This window comes from Podarcis muralis, chromosome W, assembly GCF_964188315.1.
Source record: "Podarcis muralis chromosome W, rPodMur119.hap1.1, whole genome shotgun sequence".
Lineage (NCBI taxonomy): Eukaryota > Metazoa > Chordata > Lepidosauria > Squamata > Lacertidae > Podarcis > Podarcis muralis.
In genome coordinates, this window is record NC_135674.1 from 11,262,722 (window position 1) to 11,286,130 (window position 23,409).

At 45.3% G+C, this 23,409-nt stretch overlaps 1 protein-coding gene across 1 annotated transcript in view; it reads right to left on the bottom strand.

Annotated features, from left to right (window-relative positions):
* LOC144326408 (uncharacterized) overlaps positions 1-23,409 on the bottom strand; it is a 46,371-nt gene that overhangs the window by 5,219 nt on the left and 17,743 nt on the right.

Sequence of the window (23,409 nt, forward strand, 5' to 3'; positions counted from 1 at the left end):
TTATTTACTTCATAAAATTTATACACTACCAGATGGTAAGAAACATCAAAGCCGTTTACAAAAAGATAAAACCATAAAATCAGGAAAAACCTACAGTACATTAAACGCTGAAAAAGTGAATACCAGAATTGATCAGAACTCACTCCCAAGGTAAGGGGAAGAGACATGGCTAAGATGGCAGGACAGCTTACTCTATGGTGTTAACCCCTTCATGCACTAATTAGACTGAAGCATGTTGGTTATATGAGACTGGTTATCCCGCACAACATGCTCTCACGCAACCCATGCCCTCCAACTGAAAACCCATTTCCTGGACAATATCAACATTGTGTTTTGTGCCTGTGAACTGCACAGTGAATATTTTTATTAGAAAAGAAAACAGCCCGGTGTTTCAGCTTCTCAGAGTTGTTTTATTCAGTGCGCTGCTACAGCTTGTTACACCCAAATCCTCCAAAGGAATCTGCCAAAGTGCTTTTCCAGGCAAAAGGGGGCAGAGGGAGAGAAACCAAGAACCTCAAATTCACTAGACCAGGGATGGGGAATTGTGTGGCCCTCTAGATGTTGTTGGATTCCATCACCCCTGACCGTTGGCCATGCTGGCTGAGGCAGAAGGCCATTGGATCTGGCAATATCTGGGAGCCCACAAGATTCCCAGCCTCCGCCCTACACAAACAACCAGGCACTCAGCTGTGAGGCACGCCTCTTACCGGAGGGAGGGTCACTCCAGAGGCAGCTGTGGCATGAGGGTGCTGGATCATGCCTTTGTGGGCACATCTGAGGATTAAAGAGGACCTCCTAGGAAGCGTGCTTGGAGATCTTCCTTACCAGGTGGCTCTCTGGCAAAAACACAACAGTACTAATGGCCATATGGAACCACACCTCAAAGCTGGATCAGACTTCCCAGATCCTGTAGCCTACATCAGGAGGAAGACTGGGGCAGAGGGGCCTAGAGTGGGAGTCAGAGCTGCTCTTAGGGCTGCATGTCTGAAGCATGGGCAGAAATCTTGCAAAGGCGGCCAATCTTGCAAAGGAGTGTTGCCATTTAAACTGCTGGTGTGACGTAGGAACCCGAACAAAGAAACGGAACAAGCTACGAAAAACGAAACATCCCACCTGGGCACGGTTTCTAAGAGAGCAATAGCAGAAGACCCAGACTCTTGCAAGATGAGCATTTGCCCAGTGGATTCTGGCCACTCCATGAGGGCAGATAGCGGATGGCTGCGGTGGCCGCCAGCCCCTTCCCACTCCATCTCAGATACAGAACGCATTTGCTCTGCCACTCCTTGGCTCTGGCGCCACCTACTGTTGGCCTCCTTGCCTTCCACCCTCCCAGTCCCAATGAGCACCATCCACCCCTGGTCCAGAGGCGCAGAGCAGTAGTTAGGAGATCTTGCGCCCCGGCAGAACCATCCAGATTGCGCCCCCAGGCACGGACAAGTTAGCTCTTCTTTCTGCCTCTCCTCCACCCCCCTCCACCCATTCAATTCACCCTGGAAGTACAAGTATCGAAAAGTAAAATGTTAGAGGTTCCCCCCCCCCCCCCATAGCAATATAATTGGATTCAGCTAGCTGGTCAGTCTACTTTCGGTTTCACTCCTGGCTCCTTGTTAAATTAATACTGCATCAGAAACCTCCCAAGCAGATATCCAAAGTTCTTTGGCATTTCTCCAGTTGTTAATGAGATGTCTCTTCTAGTCCAGGGGAGTCTTTTGATCTTCTTCCAGGAAACCAAGAGTCGAAAGCCTTGATTTTCCTTTTCCCCCCTTTTCCCAGTCATTTCCACATAGTCATTATTAGAGTTATTAAAACCTTATTATATCAACAAATGCAAAAATTTTAGCCTCCCTTGCTTTCCTGGTGACTTTCAGCTTAAACACAAACTGCTCTGGAGTGAGAAAAACCCATCACACTCAAAAAGCCCAGCTGGAGGGACCTGGAAGTGTGAGGGAAAGAGCAATTTTGTAGCGGGTTTGTTGCACAGGAGCACCAAGTTCACTAACTGGCTGATTCAGATTGAATCCCATTCAAAAAGAGTGCAATGGTGTGTGTTTCAGCCAGCCATCCGGCTGCTGCAACTATTCCCTGGGTGCCACCACACTGTCCTGTCTGTGTGTTTGGAAGGGAATGGGAGCTATGCTCCACCCGGAGACACGCCACTCCTTCTTCCTTAGCTGTGCTGCTCAACAGTTGAGGCAACCTTCACAGTTCTGGGATGCCGAGGAAGCGAACCAATAGTCACGTTCATCTGTACTGGCTCTGTATGACCTATTCTGACAGATGCTGCCTTTCATATTCACACCCAGCGCCCAAGAGCCTTTCCGCTCCAGAGATCTGGGGCTGAACCCGGGATCTGCACGCCAAGGCTGAAGTGCTAGCTGGCCACGTTGGGCGCCTGCCTGGAGAGTGGAAGCCGGGGGTTGGAGGGACATCGTGCTGCTCCTGGCAACCCCCACCCAACCCAACGTCCTCCTCCGCCTGAATCCCGCTTCCCCCGGGACGCACTTCCCATCCTGGAGCTGCTGGGGGGAGCGCTCCCCACCCCCCTTTCCAGACTCTCCTCGTTCTTCTTCTTCATGCCTCGGGTGTTTTCCTGAGTGTATCTTCAGAACAACGCTCTGTGAGGGAGGCTAAGCTGGCCCAAGAACTGGCCCAAGGTAGCTCAGCCAAGTTGCCAAGGCCAGCATTTAAGACCGCGCACCCTTTCCCCTCAGATGAGAAAGCCGGGATGAGTCATGCTAGCAGCCTGTGGCCTTGATGGGCTTTGTGGCAGCCCAGCCCAGCTGCTATAGTCCACCTCTGAACCGAGGAAGCGCAACTGGAGAGACAGAGCCCAGCACTTTTCTGACGGGACAGAAGCGCACAACTTCCCCTTCCCACTTGCCGCTCGCCTCAGTCTTTCTCCGGCGGCTCAGTTTAGTGCGCCAAGCGGCTCATCCCAGGTGGGAATTCGGGTGGCACTGCTTGCAGAAGGAGAAGCGGCTGGTGCTAGCGGACACTCCCATTGTTCTTCTCAGGTAGGACTTCCGGGATCCAGACGAACGTTTTACCAAAAAGTATGGCTTGACTACTGATTTCCCATTTAAAGGACGGCAAAACGACCCAAGTTTGGCAGACAGGTGAAAAAAACCACGAATTACATTTAAAGTTCTGTGAGATGCAAAGGAAAGCTTGCGTTTTAAACTTGCATTTGACAGCTTGTTGCTTGGTGTGGTTAACGGAATGGGGATATTGAGAAAGAAGAGACTTGGAATTAGAAGGTTAGGATTTAAGGTAAGGTTACCAGATTTTTTTCAAAGAATCCGGGGACACTTTTTCAAAAGAGAAATAAATGTTATTTTTTTAAAAATCATTTTTTTTAAAAAAAAAGAAGTAATACCTTCTCTTCTGGGTCTCCTCTGTCGCGTGGCCTTCCTCTGGGCCCCAGCCTGATCTCTTGGAGTGCTATCTGCCGTGGAGTAGGCTCGGGTCGGGACTGGGCTCGGCCCCGTGTCCTTGCCCTCCTGGTGCTCTCCTACCTCTCTTCCTCAGTGGCCGCAAGGTCGGGGCTTCCCTCCTTTTTCTCCTTCCTCTTTCTCTCTCTTCCTTCTCCTTCTCCTTTCCTCCTTATCCCTGGGTTGGCTCCGGGGTTTTTACTGGCCCTGGAGCGCCGCTGGGCAGTTGGCCACGTGGCCGGGCGCTCTCGCTCCCGCCTCGATTTGGGTCCTGGGGGGGTGTCAGCGGTTCCCCCAGTTGACGCGCCGGGCATCCCTGGTTCCCCCTCGGCAGTGGCAGCGCAGGCGGCAGTCTCAGCAGCCCGGAGCCAGCCTGTTAGTGCACTTGGCTCTGGCTGGCTTCAGGAGCTGCTCATTGCCCTGGCACCCGCCATTTTGCCTCGCCGGAAGTCCCCATATGATGTGTCTTGGGCCGTTGAACCAATCACGCAACATTCCTTCCCTACTAGTAAATCTACAAATCTACAATCTGTTGGGGACAGATTTGTAAATCGGGAGACTGTCCCCGGGAGACGGGGACATCTGGTAATCATTCCGTAATAGGGCTTCTCCTGCCTTTGCCAGTATGCCAGCCTTCTCAGCCTCCTTAAAGAGGGCGTTCAGAAGCACTTGTACGTCTGGCCATATGGGATTGTGAGTGGAGAAGGTGGCGCAGTCTGGATGAGTCCCTCTGTCTTGCTCTTTGGTCACTGTGACCGAGCACCATTATGGGCCGATCAGGATCTATGGGGAAGGGGATCCACCCAGAAGTTGTGGAGGGAACGGGAAGAGAAGCTTGGTCAAGAGACTGGCTCATGTCAGAAGGAGGCCTGACTGCATCCTTGGCGAAGCCCAGGGCAGGGCAGGAAGGCAGCATTGCCCAGCGGGAAGGCATTCGGAGGCAAATCATCAGCAAGGAGCAGAAAATCCCCTCCCCTTCCCTCAAGAAGACTGAAGAATCTCTAGTCGGCCTTCAGGTGAGTTCAGCATCCCAGGTCTCTGGGGTGTTCCTGTCCATTACAAAGCTGACTCGAGGCTCCGTCAACTGAGCCCCTACACTCCTTGCGTACATGAAAGGGGCACAGGAAGGATGGGAGGCAGCCTTTTCCTGGAGCCGTCTTACCTGCAGCAGTTCACTCGCTGGCTCAAGGTACCTTGTATTCCTCGACAGCCTCTTCCAGAGGAATCACCTCGTGGTGTTGGTGCTTCTTGGATCTGCCCCAAACCACACAGATGGGGGCTTCATCCTCCTTGCAAAAGAGTTTCAGGGGCTCCTGGTGCTTCTCACAGACTCCTCCTTTCCCTCTGGAAGACTGAGAGTCTTGGCTACTTCAACAAAGGTAGCCAATTGCCGATTGCGGACGAGGCTCCTTCTCTGGACTCCAACTCGGCCTTGAGGACAGGAAGCCAGCCTCCTTTTTGCCCCGCTGAACTGGATCAGGCCGGACCGGCAGAAGTTGTGCCCACACTCTGGGACGGTCCCTGTGTCGTAAGAGAGTCAGGGTCAGAGAGGGGAATGAAGGAGAAGGACCCTACCAATATCAAATAGATCGTATTCTGCCTTCACACCCTACAAGAAGGTCAACGGTACCTTGGGGAATGGATGCTTTTTCACTCTATCTTTCTCATTGACTTTAAAAATGGATCTGAATGTATTTTTCGACTCAAATGAATTTTTCCTCAAAATGCTGTACTTTTCTAATCTATTGGTATTGGGGGACTTCAACATCCATGCTGATGCCACTCCCTCCTCACAGGCTCTGGACCTGGTGTCTTCCATTGCGGCACTAGTGCTCTCCCAGTTTGTTTCGGGCCCCACACATCAAGCAGGCCACACGCTGGATTTGATCTTTGGCGTCGGTATAGATGTGATCATGTCTCCTTCGATGAAGGTGCCATGGTCTGATCACTACGCTCTGAAAGCCAGGATTGACTTTTCACCCCCACCCTGCTTAGGTGGCGAGCCGATTTGGGCTCGCCCGCAGAGGCTGATGGACCCTGATAGATTCCGCCAAGTCTTGCGGGACCTTGCTCCCCCTGGTGACTCATTGACTGAGCTTGTTGAGAGCTGGAATACCCAGCTCCTGGCAGCTATCGATGAGATTGCACTTAAGCGCCCTCTGCGACCCCGCAGAAACCGGGCTCCCTGGTTTACCGAGGAGCTCCGGAAAATGAAGCGGGACCTCAGATGGCTAGAGCGAGTATGGCGGGGTGCCCGTGATGGAGCCTCAAGAACATCTTATAGGGTTTTTATGAAAACCTATGAGATGGCAGTGAAGGCCGCTAAGAAGTCTTACTTCTCGGCCTCCATTGCATCTGCTAGTTCTCCCCTGGCGCAATTATTAGTATAATTAGGTCTTTACCATCGCTCGAGGGACAGTCAAATTTAAATAATAATTTGACACACAGCTGTGAGGCATTTGCGAGCGTTTTTGCGGAGAAGGTCCTGTTGCTCCGCCATGACCTCCCTGCCAATTTGGATACAATAAAGGAACTGGAGGCCCCTTGACTGTCCTCGGTCCAGTATTGGACCACTTTGACCAGATATCCCCAGCTGATGTGGACAGACTCCTCCGAGCTGGAAAGCCCACCACCTGTCCTCTTGACCCGTGCCCGTCCTGGCTGATTAGAGCGTGCCCAGACGAGGTGCGGGCCCCCCTAGGGGATATCATCAATTTGTCCCTTGGCACCGGGACATTCCCAGGGGAACTGAAGGAGGCAGTGGTGCGCCCGCTCTTAAAGAAAACATCATTAGATCCGTTAGATCTATCCAATTACCGCCTGGTTTCGAATCTTCCATTCCTGGGTAAGGTGATTGAGAGAGCGGTTGCTGAACAGCTTGGTGGGTTTCTGGATGAAACATCGGCTCTGGATCCATTCCAGTCCGGCTTCCACACTGGTCATGGGACCGAGACGGCTCTGGTCGCCCTAACAGATGATCTCCGCAGGCAGCTGGATCGAGGTGGGTCGGGGCTGCTGTTTCTTCTAGACCTGTCAGCAGCCTTCGACATGGTCGATCACGAACTCCTGGACCACCGCCTTGCCGATGTGGGGATCCAGGGCACAGTCCTTCAATGGCTGCGCTCGTTTCTCTCTGGTCGGGGACAGAGGGTGGTGCTTGGGGGGGAATTGTCATCGCGCCACTCCCTGGTGTGTGGAGTGCCTCAGGGTGCGATACTCTCCCCGATGCTTTTCAACATCTTTATGCGCCCCCTCGCCCAGCTTGTCTGGAGTTTTGGGCTGGGCTGCCATCAGTATGCTGATGACACCCAACTCTATCTGTTGATGGATGGCGATCCTGACTCGGCCCCAGACACACTGACCAGATGTTTGGAAGCTGTGGCTGGATGGTTACGTGGGAGCCGGTTGAAGTTAAATCCTTTGAAGACAGAGGTCCTTTGGTTGGGAAGGGACGATATGGGATTGGGGGGGCAACTCCCATCTCTTGCGGGGGTGCAATTAGTGCCAGCATCGTCTGTTAAGAGTTTGGGTGAAATCTTCGATACCTCCCTCTCTATGGAGGCGCAGATTGCAGCTATAACAAAGGCGGCATTTTTCCATCTCCGCCAAGCTAAGCAGTTGGCTCCTTACCTCTCTCGCCCTGACCTAGCCACTGTGATCCACGTGACGGTCACCTCCAGACTGGATTATTGTAACTCGCTCTATGTGGGGCTGCCCTTGAGACTGACCCAGAAACTCCAGCAGGTGCAGAATGCCGCGGCGAGACTCCTTACGGGTTCCTCGCTGCGAGATGACATTCATCCGGTGCTATACCAGCTGCACTGGCTCCCGGTGGAGTACAGGATCAGGTTTAAGGTGCTGGTTTTAACCTTTAAAGCCCTATACGGCCTAGGACCCTCGTACCTACGGGACCGCCTCTCCTGGTATGTCCCACAGAGAAACTTACGGTCTTCAAATAAAAACATCTTGAAGGTCCCAGGCCACAAAGAGGTTAGGCTGGCCTCAACTAGAGCCAGGGCTTTTTCAGCTGTGGCTGCAATCTGGTGGAACGCACTGTCACAAGAGACTAGGGCCCTGCGGGACTTGACATCTTTCCGCAGGGCCTGCAAGACAGAGCTGTTCCACCAGGCCTTTGGTCAGGGCACAACCTGACTCCCTCCTTTGGCAATCTTCACAGAACTTTAGCCTAATGGTTGCCATCAATTTGAGTTGAATTAATTTTAATGAAATGATTTTAGAATGTTGTATTATTTTATTGTTATTAGACGCCCTGAGCCCGGCTTCAGCTGGGGAGGGTGGGATATAAATAAAAAATTTTATTATTATTATTATTATTATTATTATTATTATTATTATTATTATTATTATATTCTTTTCTTTTGGAAGGATGTCAAGATGTACAATAGTGCCCTAGCACAACTGAAGAAGCACTTTGACATGAACTATCTTGTTGAGGTAACCAATTACCTATCTCTAGAAATAGAGAGAGACCAAGATGGTAATATTTTAGTACACCAGTCACAGAAAATTGCTGATGTGTTGACCAAAGTGAACCTGATGGATGCTAACCCTGTAGGCACACCAATGACAACAGGTTATCAGGTAGATGATACTGAAGAAGCATTTTCTGACACTACACTGTACAGAAGTGTGCTAGGCAAACTAAACTTCATTGCCAGATGTCCAAGACCTGACATTGCAGTTAGCACTAATTTGCTAAGCAGACCTGTCAACAATCCTACTGTTAAGGATTGGAAAGCTCTGAAACGCATAGCACACTATTTGAAAGGCACTATGCACTACAGACTGAGATTTACCAATCAGAAATCTGGTGGTCTTGAGATATTTGCTGATGCGAGTTTTGGAAGTGACACTACAGACAGGAAAAGCACGTCTGGAGTTTGCTACATGTACAACCAGGGTCTATTTGATTGGTCGTGCAGGAAGCAAACAACAGTAAGCTTAAGTTCTTGTGAAGCTGAACTTGTGGATTGTGAATGGTTGTTACAATTGTGTAAGGACATGTGAATTCCTGTAAAGTGTCCAATCCAGGTTTATCAGGACAACAAAGCATGTTTGGCTTTGCTGACTTCTGAAGGTTGTAAGCAAAGCACGAAGCACTTGCAATTGAAGTTGCAACATGCTAGAGAATGTGTTCAGAAAGGACTTGTAACGGTGTCCTACATGCCAGGTAATGAAATTCCTGCTGATTTATTGTCCAAGGTTGTTCCGAAGGATCAACACTGTACCTCTGTACAGAAACTGGGTTTGTACTGAGATTGTACTGACACACTGCCCAGTGGTGTTCACAGAAAGAGGGAGGATGTTGGTTTCTGTTTATGCCACTGCACAGTGCTTGGAGTCACAAGACTGTTTTGCATTCCAGACATTCCAGGCTGTTGGAAGTCTCACGGAAGACGGGAGACGGATGTGATGTTACTGGTTTCCTGTTTCCATGTTTCAGTTTCTCTCTGCCTTTCACAGAGAGAGGGTGTATTTTCTGTTTGCGTAGTTAGAAATAAATCCTAGCAATTTATCTCATATTTCTTGTCTCTTTGCTGTGCTTTGATACTCTGCTGAATGGAGAACATGCCTGGAGCCTTATCAAAGGCTCAGGTCGTTAATCACGTCGGAGGACTCGACCGGAGGAGTAGCTCGGTCGTAATGGAGATCCTGACATGGTTGTCCACACAGGGGCTGCCCTGGAGGAGTGGGTGCAAGAAGCTGAAGCCTAGGAGGGTGGGGCCCTTTGAGGTCATCCAACAGGTCAATCCCGTGGAGTTTAAGTTGAAGCTGCCGGACAATATGAGCATCCATCCAGTCTTCCACAGGTCACGGTTGTCACCCTACAGGGAGGGGGTGGCCGTCCGGGGAGGTGGTGCCCACAATACTGGATGTAGTGGAGAGGGAGAAATGCAGTGAGGTGACGGAGATACTGGACTACCAGTGGAAAAGGGCAGCAACTAGAGTATCGGGCCAACCGAGGACGAGGGGGATTCCGAAGGTTTCTCACCCTCCGAGAGTGACAACTGGGCACGGGGGAGGGGCGGTCACCGAGAGCTTCGCTGCAGAAGGCACCCCGAGGATTGCCCCAAGCTAAAGGGGTTGTGGGAGGGCTAGGAGGCTGTTTTCGAGGACACAGAAGAGGACAACAATGTCTTCCTAGGATTCTCCTCCTCGCCTCATGAGATCAGTAGAGAAGAGGTAGCCCTCAGTCCTGCGGACGGGGAGGGGGGTTTTGTGTGGGGGGTGGATGTCAGGGATCGGTTTGCAGGGGAGGGGGGAGAGACAGGAATGTACAGAGAGCCTCCCCCTCTGCTGAGCAGCTGCACTTCGTCAGAGTCGGGGGAGGAGAAACTTTCAGGAGACACGGAAAATGAGAGAGAGAGAAGCCCAAAGGCTGCTACCAAAGAGAGAAAAGAGTGGAGCCACTGCCATGAAAAGAAGCGCAAGACTTCCAGAACAGCATGCTCAGCGTCGGGTCGGAGTTTGAGCTCTGAGCTGCTCGAGACAGACTCGGCATCTGGAGAGGCGAAGCAGGAGCAACAGGAGGCATAAGTTGCCCCTACTCGGGTGGATTTCCCGGGAGCAGAGGCTCAGCAGCGCCAAAAAGGGGTTTCCCCACACTAGAACTGGACTTTAAGACACTTTTAAAAAGAATAAATTTAGGGGAGAACCTCTGCGCAAAGGAGCGACACCGCCCTCCGCTGCCTTCACCTCCAGACCCCATGAGCTAGCGCTGGACTCTCCAGTAAGATATTGACACAAATTCAAGGAGCGTTCCCCCCCCCCTAATTTATACAGTGAGAAAGGGGTTATCTAAGCCCCAACAATACATCAGAAACAAAAAAAGGGGAGAACTAACAAATAGTTAAAATTAAGAAGTTGCAAGTGGAATGCTAAAGGGGGTCATCCCTCACAACAGAAATTAGTGCTGCAGAACCGGCAGTGCGGTAGAGATCTTGAGGGGCTTCTCTGGGCTCCCAAAAAACACAGTTAACTCAAGAAGTGTCACTGGAGTTTGGAGCGGGGGAACAGTTTAGACCAGCTAAACAGACAACAGAAATAAGGAGAGCTCTTTACCAGAGACTTGCGGAGATCTGGAGAGGCGAGGAGAAGGCTGGAGGAGTGAGTCAGCAGATTGAGTGAGGTGGGTGGCGGCCATTACTGAAAGACTACACTGGAAAAGTCTTTAAAGAGCCGCTTTAACACCAGAGAAAGATAGAGTGAGGAACGGCAGGAAGAGTGACATAGCGGCCACTAGTGGAAGTAAAAGACATAACAGCTAAGAGACCTAATAGTCAAGAACTGTAGGAAGAGCTACACAGTGGCCACTAGTGGAAGAATAAGTTGTTGTTGTTTAGTCGTTTAGTCGTGTCTGACTCTTCGTGACCCCATGGACCAGAGCACGCCAGGCACTCCTGTCTTCCAGTGCCTCCCGCAGTTTGGTCAAACTCATGTTTGTGGCTTCGAGAACACTGTCCAACCATCTCGTCCTCTGTCGTCCCCTTCTCCTTGTGCCCTCCATCTTTCCCAACATCAGGGTCTTTTCCAGGGAGTCTTCTCTTCTCATGAGGTGGCCAAAGTATTGGAGCCTCAGCTTCAGGATCTGTCCTTCCAGTGACCACTCAGGGCTGATTTCCTTAAGAATGGATGCGTTTGATCTTCTTGCAGTCCATGGGACTCTCAAGAGTCTCCTCCAGCACCATAATTCAAAAGCATCAATTCTTCGGCGATCAGCCTTCTTTATGGTCTAGCTCTCACTTCCATACATCACTACTGGGAAAACCATTGGCTTTAACTATACGGACCTTTGTTGGCAAGGTGATGTCTCTGCTTTTTAAGATGCTGTCTAGGTTTGCCATCTCCTTTCTCCCAAGGAGCAGGCGTCTTTTAATTTCGTGACTGCTTTCACCATCTGCAGTGATCATGGAGCCCAAGAAAGTAAAATCTCTCACTGCCTCCATTTCTTCCCCTTCTATTTGCCAGGAGGTGATGGGACCAGTGGCCTGTTACGAAAAAGGAGCAATGCAGAAGCGAGCTCCAGATGGCTGGAAAGCCAAACAGGATGTTGATGCTTGTGACTGTACCGTGGGAACAAAGGGGCAGTCTATTCACTGTACTGAGCACCAGATGTTAGCTCAGAGTGTCATCTGACCTGTACTGGAAGTACAGGGGAGGAGTTTCTCTTTTTCTGCTGTTGGTGTTAAGAGAGTACAGACACGTTTCTCTGCACTGCTGAAAGACAGAAATAAAAGGCATGTAAATACATTTCTGTCTGTCTCTTTCCCCTCCCTGGGGAATGGCAGGGAGGAGGGGAAGAGTGGTGTGTTCTTCTCACGTTAGAGGAGGATCGCCAATAGAAGATCTCCCCTGATCTTGCCGGGAGTCGCAGACGGGAAGGTCAACAAGGAATTAAGCCCGGTGCCTGGAGAATGGCCAATTCCTCTGATAAAGCTTAATTATGACATGGCCATGATCTTCATTTTTTTGATGTTGATCTTCAGACCATATTTTGCGCTCTCCTCTTTCACCCTCATTAAAAGGTTCTTTAATTCCTCTTCACTTTCTGCCATCAAGGTTGTATCATCTGCATATCTGAGGTTGTTGATATTTCTTCCGGCAATCTTAATTCCAGTTTGGGATTCATCCAGCCCAGCCTTTCGCATGATGAATTCTGCATATAAGTTAAATAAGCAGGGAGACAATATACAGCCTTGCCGTACTCCTTTCCCAATTTTGAACCAATCAGTTGTTCCATATCCAGTTCTAACTGTAGCTTCTTGTCCCACATAGAGATTTCTCAGGAGACAGATGAGGTGATCAGGCACTCCCATTTCTTTAAGAACTTGCCATAGTTTGCTGTGGTCGACACAGTCAAAGGCTTTTGCATAGTCAATGAAGCAGAAGTAGATGTCTTTCTGGAACTCTCTAGCTTTCTCCATAATCCAGCGCATGTTTGCAATTTGGTCTCTGGTTCCTCTGCCCCTTTGAAATCCAGCTTGCACTTCTGGGAGTTCTCGGTCCACATACTGCTTAAGCCTGCCTTGTAGAATTTTAAGCATAACCTTGCTAGCGTGTGAAATGAGTGCAATTGTGCGGTAGTTAGAGCATTCTTTGACACTGCCCTTCTTGGGGATTGGGATGTAGACTGATCTTCTCCAATCCTCTGGCCACTGCTGAGTTTTCCAAATTTGCTGGCATATTGAGTGTAGCACCTTAACAGCATCAGCTTTTAAAAATTTAAATAGTTCAGCTGGAATATCATCACTTCCACTGGCCTTGTTTTTAGCAGTGCTTTCTAAGGCCCATTTGACTTCACTCTCCAGGATGTCTGGCTCAAGGTCAGCAACCACACTACCTGGGGTATACGAGACATCCATTTCTTTCTGGTATAGTTCCTCTGTGTATTCTTGCCACCTCTTCTTGATGTCTTCTGCTTCCGTTAGGTCCTTTCCACTTTTGTATTTTATTATGGTAATCTTTGTACGAAATGTTCCTTTCATATCTCCAATTTTCTTGAACAGATCTCTGGTTTTCCCCATTCTATTGTTTTCCTCTATTTCTTTGCATTGCTCGTTTAAGAAGGCCTTCTTGTCTCTCCTTGATATTTTTTGGAAATCTGCATTCAATTTCCTGTATCTTTCACTATCTCCCTCGCATTTTGCTTGCCTTCTTTCCCCCACTATTGTAAGGCCTCGTTGGACAGCCACTTTGCTTTCTTGCATTTCTTTTTCATTGGGATGGTTTTTGTTGCTGCCTCCTGTATAATGTTACGAGCCTCCATCCATAGTTCTTCAGGCACTCTGTCCACCAAATCTAAATCCTTAAACCTGTTCCTCACTTCCACTGTGTATTCATAAGGGATTTGACTTAGATTGTATCTTACGGGCCCAGTGCTTTTTCCTTCTTTCTTCAGTTTAAGCTTGAATTTTGCTATAAGAAGCTGATGATCTGAGCCACAGTCAGCTCCAGGTCTTGTTTTTGCTGACTGTATAGAGCTTCTCCATCTTTGGCTGCAGAGAATATAATCAATCTGATTTCGATGCTGCCCATCTGGTGATGTCCATGTGTAGAGTCGTCTCTTGTGTTGTTGGGAAAGAGTGTTTGTGGTGACCAGCTTGTTCTCTTGGCAGAACTCTATTAGCCTTTGCCCTGCATCGTTTTGAACTCCAAGGCCAAACTTGCCAGTTGTTCCTTTTATCTCTTGACTCCCTACTTTAGCATTCCAATCCCCTATAATGAGAAGAACATCCTTCTTTGGTGTCATTTCTATAAGGTGTTGTAAGTCTTCATAGAATTGCTCAATTTCAGTTTCTTCAGCACCAGTGGTTGGTGCATAAACTTGGATTATTGTGATGTTAAAAGGTCTGCCTTGGATTCGTATCAAGATCATTCTATCATTTTTGAGATTGCATCCCAGTACAGCTTTCGCCACTCTTTTGTTGACTATGAGGGCCACTCCATTTCTTTTACAGGATTCTTGCCCACAGTAGTAGATATGATGGTCATTCGAACTGAATTCGCCCATTCCCGTCCATTTTTGTTCACTGATGCCCAGGATGTCAATATTTATTCTTGCCATCACATTTTTGACCACATCCAACTTACACAGGTTCATGGTTCTTACATTCCAGGTTCCTATGCAATATTTTTCTTTGCAGCATTGGACTTTCCTTTCGCTTCCAGGCATATCTGCAACTGAGCATCCTTTCGGCTTTGGCCCAGCCGCTTCATCAGCTCTGAATCTACTTATACTTGTCCTCCGCTCTTCCTCAGTAGCATGTTGGATGCCTTCCAACCTGAGGGGCTCATCTTCCATCGTCATAACTTTCATATGCCTGTTGTCTTTGTCCATGGAGTTTTCTTGGCAGGGATAGTGGAGTGGCTTGCCGGTTCCTGCTCCAGGTGGATCACGTTTGGTCAAAACTCTCCACTATGACCTGTCCATCTTGGGTGGCCCTGCACGGCATAGCTCATAGCTTCTCTGAGTTATTCAAGCCCCTTCACCACGGCAAGGCAGTGATCCATGAAGAGGAAGAAGTTACAGCAGCCAAAAACGGTAGGAAGAGCTACACAGCGGCCACTAGTGGAGGAAGAAGACATAACAGCCAAGAGACATAATACTCAAGAATAGTAGGAAGAGCGACACAGCGGCCACTTGTGGAAGGAAAAGATACAACAGCCAAGAGGAAAAGTAATAGCCATACCCGCAACGCCAGTACTTGCTTAGAGGAACTGTAAAGCATAAACATCAGATATAAATAAAGGGGGAAATTAAAATTCCAAATATATCCAGCATAAAGATAAAATTAATTACCCATGAAAATTAGATCCAATTAAACTTCCCACAGGGGAACTCCCAATAGCTTTAATCTTTGGAGACTATATAGAATCTGAGGCGGAGAAGCGGAATCGAAAGACAAGTGAACTCAATCTCAAAACAACCAGCCATCGAAAAATACCCAAACACCCAAATGGGTTCAAAGAAAACGCAATCAACAATTGGCCAAACTTTAATTGCCAGCCAAGCAAGGAAAACTTCGGTGGCGGAAGGTGAAGCAAGTATGGATGTAAAGGATTTGATTATTGCCATGCAGAAAGACTTAGGGGACAGAATAAACTCAGTAGGTGGAAATATAAAATCACTGGAAGAGAAAGTAGTAACTATGGGCAATAAAATTGAAAAAAATTCAGCTCTTATAATGGACCTTACACATCAAATGAACCAATTGACAATGAAGAATAAATAAATTGATAAGACAAGACAGTGCAAGAAGTGAAGGCAAAGACATGGAAGCAAGAGGAAATAACCAAAAAGATGGGGGCTGAGCAAAAAGAACTGAAAAAAACCTAGACAAAAACAAGGGGGAAATAGAGGACCTAAGGAAGATGCAGGAGGAGATTTGGGACGAATTGGCAGTCCTTGAGTTGAGACAAAAGGAAATGATTCTCCGCCTGAGAGGAATACCAGAGAGCCAGGATGAGGACATTTCGACAAAATTATTAAAAGTCCTGGCGGACTGGTTGGGGGTTCAGGAGGAGGACTTATCACTTGATATTGATAAAATCTTCAGGATAAAACTGCATAAACCTAAAACCAAAAAAGGACCAGGAGACTGCCTGGTTTTCTTGAACTCAAGACTTCTTAAAGAAAAAATATTACTGAAATGTAGATGTAATGCCTTATGTATAGATGACAAAGTCATAGAAATAATGAAAGAGGTCCCAACTCGCCTCCTGAAAAAAAGGGAAAACTACAAACCCCTGACAACTGCACTAAAGAAAAACAAAATTTTATTTAGATGGGAATTCCCCGAAGGGTTAACTTTTACCTATAAAGGAAGACGCAAGACCTTCAGATCGTCAGAAGAAGCAGACTCTTTTCATAAAAAACAAACTGGAAGGACTTGGGGGGGGGGGGAGAAACCACAAGAAGCCAAAGAAGCAAGATTGTAACAGAACTGGAAAATAGGACTTTATTTCTAAATTTTAATTTTGAAAAGGTGACGTATGATCATTAAGACTTTATGGCACTAAAGTGCATTTCTTGGAACGTAAATGGGTTAAACAGTAAACTTAAAAGGTATAAAATAAATCATGTATTAAAGAGGAAAAAATGGGATATCATATGCGTACAAGAGACCCATATCTCTAAAAGTCATACAAGGGTCTTACAGAATAGAAACCTGGGTCTAGAGTTTATTGCATCAGGAACAGAGAGAAAGAGGGGTGTTGTGATTTATGTTAAAGCAAGCCTAGACCCCCAATTACTTTTTGTGGATGAAGAAGGTAGAACTGTAGGAGTGCGGATTACTATAGAAGGGGGAAAAATAATCATAGTGGGCATTTACACTCCAAACAATAATAAATCAGAGTTTTTTAAGGAGCTGGAAAAGAAGTTATGGAATTATATTGGGGAGAATATTGTTCTTATGGGAGATTGGAATGGAGTGGTCTTGGTAGAATGGGATAGAACTTTTAGAGGGAAACTTACCAATGAAGGTAAATTACCGCTCTCCTTTTTCCAGATGGTGGACAATTTTGACCTCTATGACTCATGGAGAATTAAACACCCTAATGGGAAAGATATTACACACTTCTCGGAAGCTAAAAAATCAGGGGGGAGGTTAGATGCTATTTGGATTTCTAAAGGGCTGACCCTCTTCTTAGAAAAAGCAGAAATTCTGGGAAGGACTATATCAGACCATAATCCAGTAACAATAAATATGGAAATTAAAAAGCAAACAAAGGGAAGGTGGAGGATGAACGATGAGATATGGAGAGACGACCAATGGGTGACGCAAGCAAAAATCAAGTTAGCGGAATTTTTCGAGATAAATGGGAAACAAAATACAGATATAAATGTAGTTTGGGACGCAAGTAAAGCGTACATGAGGGGTCTTGGAATACAACAAATGGCTAGGCTGAAGAAGACAAAAGACAATAATATCCAAGAGCTAGCTAAACAGATAAGAATTAATGAAAAAGAGTTGATCAAAAATCCAAAAAGTCATGAAATATTACAAAAAAATAAAGATATTGCAATCCCATATCTCTAGTATATTAAATAAGGAAGTAGAAAATAAAATTAAATGGGCAAAACAAAGGTACTTTGAGTCCGCCAATAAGCCCGGTAAGCTGTTAGCATGGATGATAAAGGAAAAGCAAACAAAAAAAGTTATAAATAAAATTTTGGACCAAGGGGAGGAAATAACAGACCCAGTAAAAATAAAAATAAAATTCTTAAACTTTTATAAAGATTTGTATAAACAAGAACAATTAGAGGTTAATAAAATGGAAGAGTATTTACAACAAAATAAATTACCAAGAATTGAAAAAGAAGAAGTTGAGGCCCTAAACTCCAATATAGATATAGATGAAAGTAATAAAAAAAAAGAAGAGTGGCAAATTGCCAGGTCTTGACGGAATCACATTAATGTACTATAAGAACCTGGAAGAAGTAATCCTCCCTATATTACAAAGAATAATGAATAATATACTGGGAGGGAAAGATATACCACAATCATGGAAAGAAGCACTGATCACTCTAATCCCGAAACAGGGAGTGGAGTTGACAGACAAGAAAAATTATAGACCAATCTCCCTGTTGAATACAGACTATAAATTCTATGCTGGGGTGATGGCTAATAGATTAAAAAAGACTCTAAACAAAATAATTAGCAGAGACCAGGCGGGCTTCTTACCAGATAGACATATAAAAGACAATACAAGAATAATAATTGACCTGTTGGAGTATGTGGAAATGAAACCAAGTAAAAAGATGGCCATGTTATTGGTTGATGCAGAAAAAGCTTTTGATAGAGTATCATGGAATTTCCTATTGGAAACTTTCAAAGGTCTGGACATAGGGGAGAAAATAATTAATGGAATTAGGGCAATATATGATAACCAAAAAGCAAAATTGCTAATAAATAACGAGATCACCGAAGAGTTCAGCATCGAAAGGGGGACAAGACAGGGGTGCCCTCTCTCCCCACTTCTTTTTATTGCCACCTTGGAACCACTTTTAATAGCAATAAGAAAGGATAAAAACATAAGAGGAATTAACCTAGGAACTCGATACTACAAAATTAGAGCCTTTGAAGATGATGTAATCGTAACCACTGAAAACCCAGTGGAAAGTATCCAAAAAACGCTTGCACAACTGGAAGAATTTGGGAAGGTCTCTGGGTTCAAACTGAATAAAGGAAAATCCAAATTATTAACGAAAAATTTACGTAAGTCAGAACAAGAGGAACTGGAAAATACAACAGGTTTCAAGGTAGCCAATAAGGTAAATTATTTGGGGGTTTGGATCACCAATAAGAATATAAACTTATATAAGGACAATTATGAGAAGAAGTGGAAGGAAATAAAAAAAAGAATTAGAGACTTGGGGGAAAATGAATTTGTCCCTGTGGGGGAGAATATCCACATTTAAAATGATGGTATTGCCAAAGATTATTTTTATGTTCCAAACAATACCTATAATTAGAGGCGTAAAGTGTTTTAAAGAATGGCAGAAAGACCTTGCCAAGTTTATTTGGCAAGGGAAAAAACCACGCATAAAATTTGAGCTACTAACAGCAGCAAGGGTTATAGTGGCAAAACACTAGAAAGATAAAAATGCACCCACTAAAGAGGAATGGGTAGTCAAATTGTGCGAGTACTTGGAGCTCGCAAAGCTGACAGTTGCAATAAGAGGTAAACCTAAAAAATTGGTGAAAGAAGAATGGGAATGTTTAATAATAATAATAATAATAATAATAATAATAATAATAATAATAATTTTTTATTTATATCCCGCCCTCCCCAGCCGAAGCTGGGCTCAGGGCGACTAACAACAATAAAACAGTACAACAGTACAACACAACACAACACTCTAAAATCATTCATTATAAAATTAATTCAAATCAAACCAATGGCAACCATTGGGCCAGAGCTCCGCAAAGATTGCCGAAGGAGGGAGTCAGGCTGTGCACTGGCCAAAGGCCTGGTGGAACAACTCTGTCTTGCAGGCCCTGCGGAAAGACGTCAAGTCCCGCAGGGCCCTAGTCTCTTGTGACAGAGTGTTCCACCAGATTGGAGCCACAGCCGAAAAAGCCCTGGCTCTAGTTGAGGCCAGCCTAACTTCTTTGTGGCCTGGGACCTTCAAGATGTTTTTATTTGAAGACCGTAAGTTTCTCTGTGGGACATACCAGGAGAGGCGGTCCCGTAGGTACGAGGGTCCTAGGCTGTATAGGGCTTTAAAGGTTAAAACCAGCACCTTAAACCTGATCCTGTACTCCACCGGGAGCCAGTGCAGCTGGTATAGCACCGGATGAATGTGATCTCGCAGCGAGGACCCCATAAGGAGTCTCGCCGCGGCATTCTGCACCTGCTGGAGTTTCTGGGTCAGTCTCAAGGGCAGCCCCACGTAGAGCAAGTTACAATAATCCAGTCTGGAGGTGACCGTCGCGTGGATCACAGTGGCTAGGTCAGGGCGAGAGAGGTAAGGAGCCAACTGCTTAGCTTGGCGGAGATGGAAAAATGCCGCCTTTGTTGTAGCTGCAATCTGCGCCTCCATGGAAAGGGAGGTGACGAAGATTACACCCAAACTCTTAACGGACGGTGCTGGCACTAATTGCGCCCCCGCAAGTGATGGGAGTTGCCCCCCCCCAATCCCATATCGTCCCGTCCCAGCCACAGGACCTCTGTCTTCGAAGGATTTAGCTTCAACCGGCTCCCACGTAACCATCCAGCCACAGCTTTCAAACATCTGGTCAGTGTCTTCTGGGGCCGAGTCAGGATGGCCATCCATCAACAGATAGAGTTGGGTGTCATCGGCATACTGATGGCAACCCAGCCCAAAACTCCGGACAAGCTGGGCGAGGGGGCGCATAAAGATGTTGAAAAGCATCTGGGAGAGTATCGCACCCTGAGGCACTCCACACACCAAGGAGTGGCGCGATGACAATTCCCCCCCAAGCGCCACCCTCTGTCACCGACCAGAGAGAAACGAGCGCAGCCATTGAAGGACTGTGCCCTGGATCCCCACGTCGGCAAGGCGGTGGTCCAGGAGTTCGTGATCAACCATGTTGAAAGCTGCTGACAGATCTAGAAGAATCAGCAGCCCCGACCCGCCTCGATCCAGCTGTCTACGAAGATCATCTGTTAGGGCAACCAGAGCCGTCTCGGTCCCATGACCAGCGCGGAAGCCGGACTGGAATGGATCTAGAGTCGATGTTTCATCCAGAAACCCACCAAGCTGTTCAGCAACCGCTCTCTCAATCACCTTACCCAGGAACAGAAGATTCGAAACCGGGCGGTAATTGGTTAGATCTAAGGGATCTAATGATGTTTTCTTTAAGAGCGGGCGCACCACTGCCTCCTTCAGTTCCCCTGGGAATGTCCCCATTTAAATAATTATTTAGGGGACAAGGGCTCAACAAGAAAGATCTGGCTATGTTTAGAATGATACCGCATAGAGAAATGTTCCCTGATACCAAGATGAGGTATTCCTTTGGAATGCAGATAGAGATAATTGATAAGAATAATGATCTGTTGTGAGCTTGACGGAAGTGTACAATAGATGAGCTTTCCTGCTTTGGCTCATCTTCCTTTTTCTTTTTTTCCTATTTTTCTTTTCTTTTATCTTTCCCATAGTTGCTTATGTTCTGTGTCATGTACTTCGATATTTTTAAAAGTTTTTTTTAGTTTTTTTCCCATTACTATTAAGGAATTTTCCTTTTAAAAAACAATAATTAATTTTTTTTATTAATTTTCATCAAGAAAAATACATATCGCACCACATTACAACTTAACAAATTTTCTCATTTTTGGACTTCCTTCAGCCTCTCTGAAAATCATCCAAATTAGACTTTTTAATTACACATTTCCTAAATTTTCTATTGCCTTTTAACATACCCTTCCACACCTGTTTTTCTTTCTTACAATATTTCTTAGGTTTTTACAGAGCTTCTTTAAATGCCACTAACGTTATTTCATTATCACTTATACATTCCCAATACTCCACTAGCTTTCCCCAGTCCTCGATGAACTTTTGATCTCGTAGATATCTGATCTTCCCTGTCATTTTATCAAGTTCTGCATAGTCCATCAGCTTCATCCTCCACTCCTCCAATGTTGGTACTTATTCCTGTTTCCATTTCTGGGCCAGTAATATTCTTGCCGCTGTTACTGCATATTGGAAAAGTTTACAATCCTTTCTATTTATTTCATTTCCTATGATTCCTAGAAGAAAGGCCTCTGGTTTCTTAACAAATGTATATTTCAACATTTTTTTAATTCATTATATATCAATTCCCAGAAGCTCTTCACTTTCTTACATTCCCACCACATATGGTAAAAAGTGTCATCCTTTTCTTTACATTTCCAACATTTCTTACATGTTTTATACATTTTTGCAAGTTTTACCGGTGTAATACACCATCTGTAAATCATTTTCATAACATTTTCCTTTAACGCAGTACATGCGGTAAATTTAATATTTTCATTCCATAGTTTAATCCAGTCTTTAAATTGCCAGCCAGGTGAGCTGGAGGCAGGGGGCAACGCCCCCTGCTAGGAGCGGTGTTCGGGCTCCCGTCCACAACCACTCCCCTCTCTTTCAGGGAGGAGAGTCTTTATATCCAAAATCTCTGGCCCATTGTATCATAACAGATTTAACATCTTCATCTTTTGTATGCCATTCCAGCAATATCTTATACATTTTAGATAAAATTTTATATTCATTATTTATTATTTCTGTTTGAAATTTTGAATCTTTCTCTATATATCCATATTCCTTAAGATCCTTTTTAAACATTTCATTTATTTGAAAATAATGCAACCAATCATATACATACTCTTTTACTTCTTCATAGGGTTTCATTTTCCATTTCCCCCCTTCCTTAACAATCAGATTTCCATATGTAATCCAATTCCTTCTCATATTGATTTTTTTAACACTCATAACCTCTAATGGAGATAACCAGTGCGGAGTTTTTGGTTCGAGTAGGCTTTTATACCTATCCCATATTTCTATCAACGATCTTCGGAAAATGTGGTTCTCAAAACCTTTATGGATTTTCTTCTTTTCAGACCACAAATATGCGTGCCACCCAAATCTGTTGTCAAATCCTTCTATATCTAACAACTCTGTATTTTCTAATTTTACCCATTCCTTTAACCAACAGAGACATGAAGCTTCATAATATAATTTCAGGTCTGGCAGGGCAAAGCCTCCTCTTTCTTTAGCATCTGTTAGTAACTTAAATTGAATTCTTGGCTTCTTACTCTGCCAGATATACCTTGAAATTACACTTTGCCATTCTTTAAAGGTCACAGTCCCTTTGATTATTGGAATTGTCTGAAACAAAAATAACAATTTTGGCAGTACGCTCATCTTTATCAATGAGATCCTTCCCCACAGCGATAACTTCATTCGTCCCCACACCTCCAGATCTTTCTTTATTCCATTCCACACTGGTATATAATTATTCTGATACAAATCAATATTCTTTGGGGTTATCCAAATACCCAAATATTTCACCTTCTTCACCACTTCTATACCTGTTTGTTGTTGCATTGTTCCTATCATATCTTGATCCATGTTCTTAGCAATTATTTTAGTCTTTTTCTTGTTCAATATAAATCCTGCCACTTGACCAAATCTTTCCACCTCTATAAGTATGTTTTTAACACTTTCCAAAGGTTCTTCCACCGTTAGAACCAGATCATCGGCAAAGGCTTTAACCTTATATTCATTCCGGCCTACTGCAACCCCTTTTATTACCTCATTTTCCCTTATAGATTTTAGAAAGACTTCCAGGACCATGATGAATAACAGTGGCGAAAGTGGACACCCTTGTCGTGTACCCTTGGTTATCCCTATTTCTTCCGTAATCACGTTGTTAACAATTAACTTAGCTTTCTGTTCAGTTTATTGCCTTTATTCCATTGAGGAATTCCTTCCCCACCTCCATATATTCTAATTTTTTTAACATAAAATCCCAAGATATGTTGTCGAAAGCCTTTTCTGCATCCACAAATATTAACATAGCTTGTTTCTCATTCCTGGCAGTCAGATATTCCAAAATATTGATTATATTCCTTACATTGTCTTTCATCTGTCTGCCAGGTAGGAAACCCGCTTGATCCTTATGAATAACTTCTTGTAATTTTTTTTAATCCTCCTCGCTAAAATACTTGCAAAGATTTTGTAATCTGTATTTAGTAATGAAATAGGCCTATAGTTTTTAACTTGCGTCAAATCAGAGTCTTGTTTTGGAATAAAAGTAATAAATGCTTCTTTCCATGTTTCTGGGATTTCTCTTTCCTTAAGAATATTATCCATAACTTCTTTCAAAGGTATTGACAGGATGTGTTTCATTTCTTTATAGTAACTTGCTGTAAATCCATCTGGTCCGGGAGCTTTCCCTTTTTTGAGTTCTTTTATCGTCTCTTTTATTTCATCAATTTCTGTTGGGGCGTT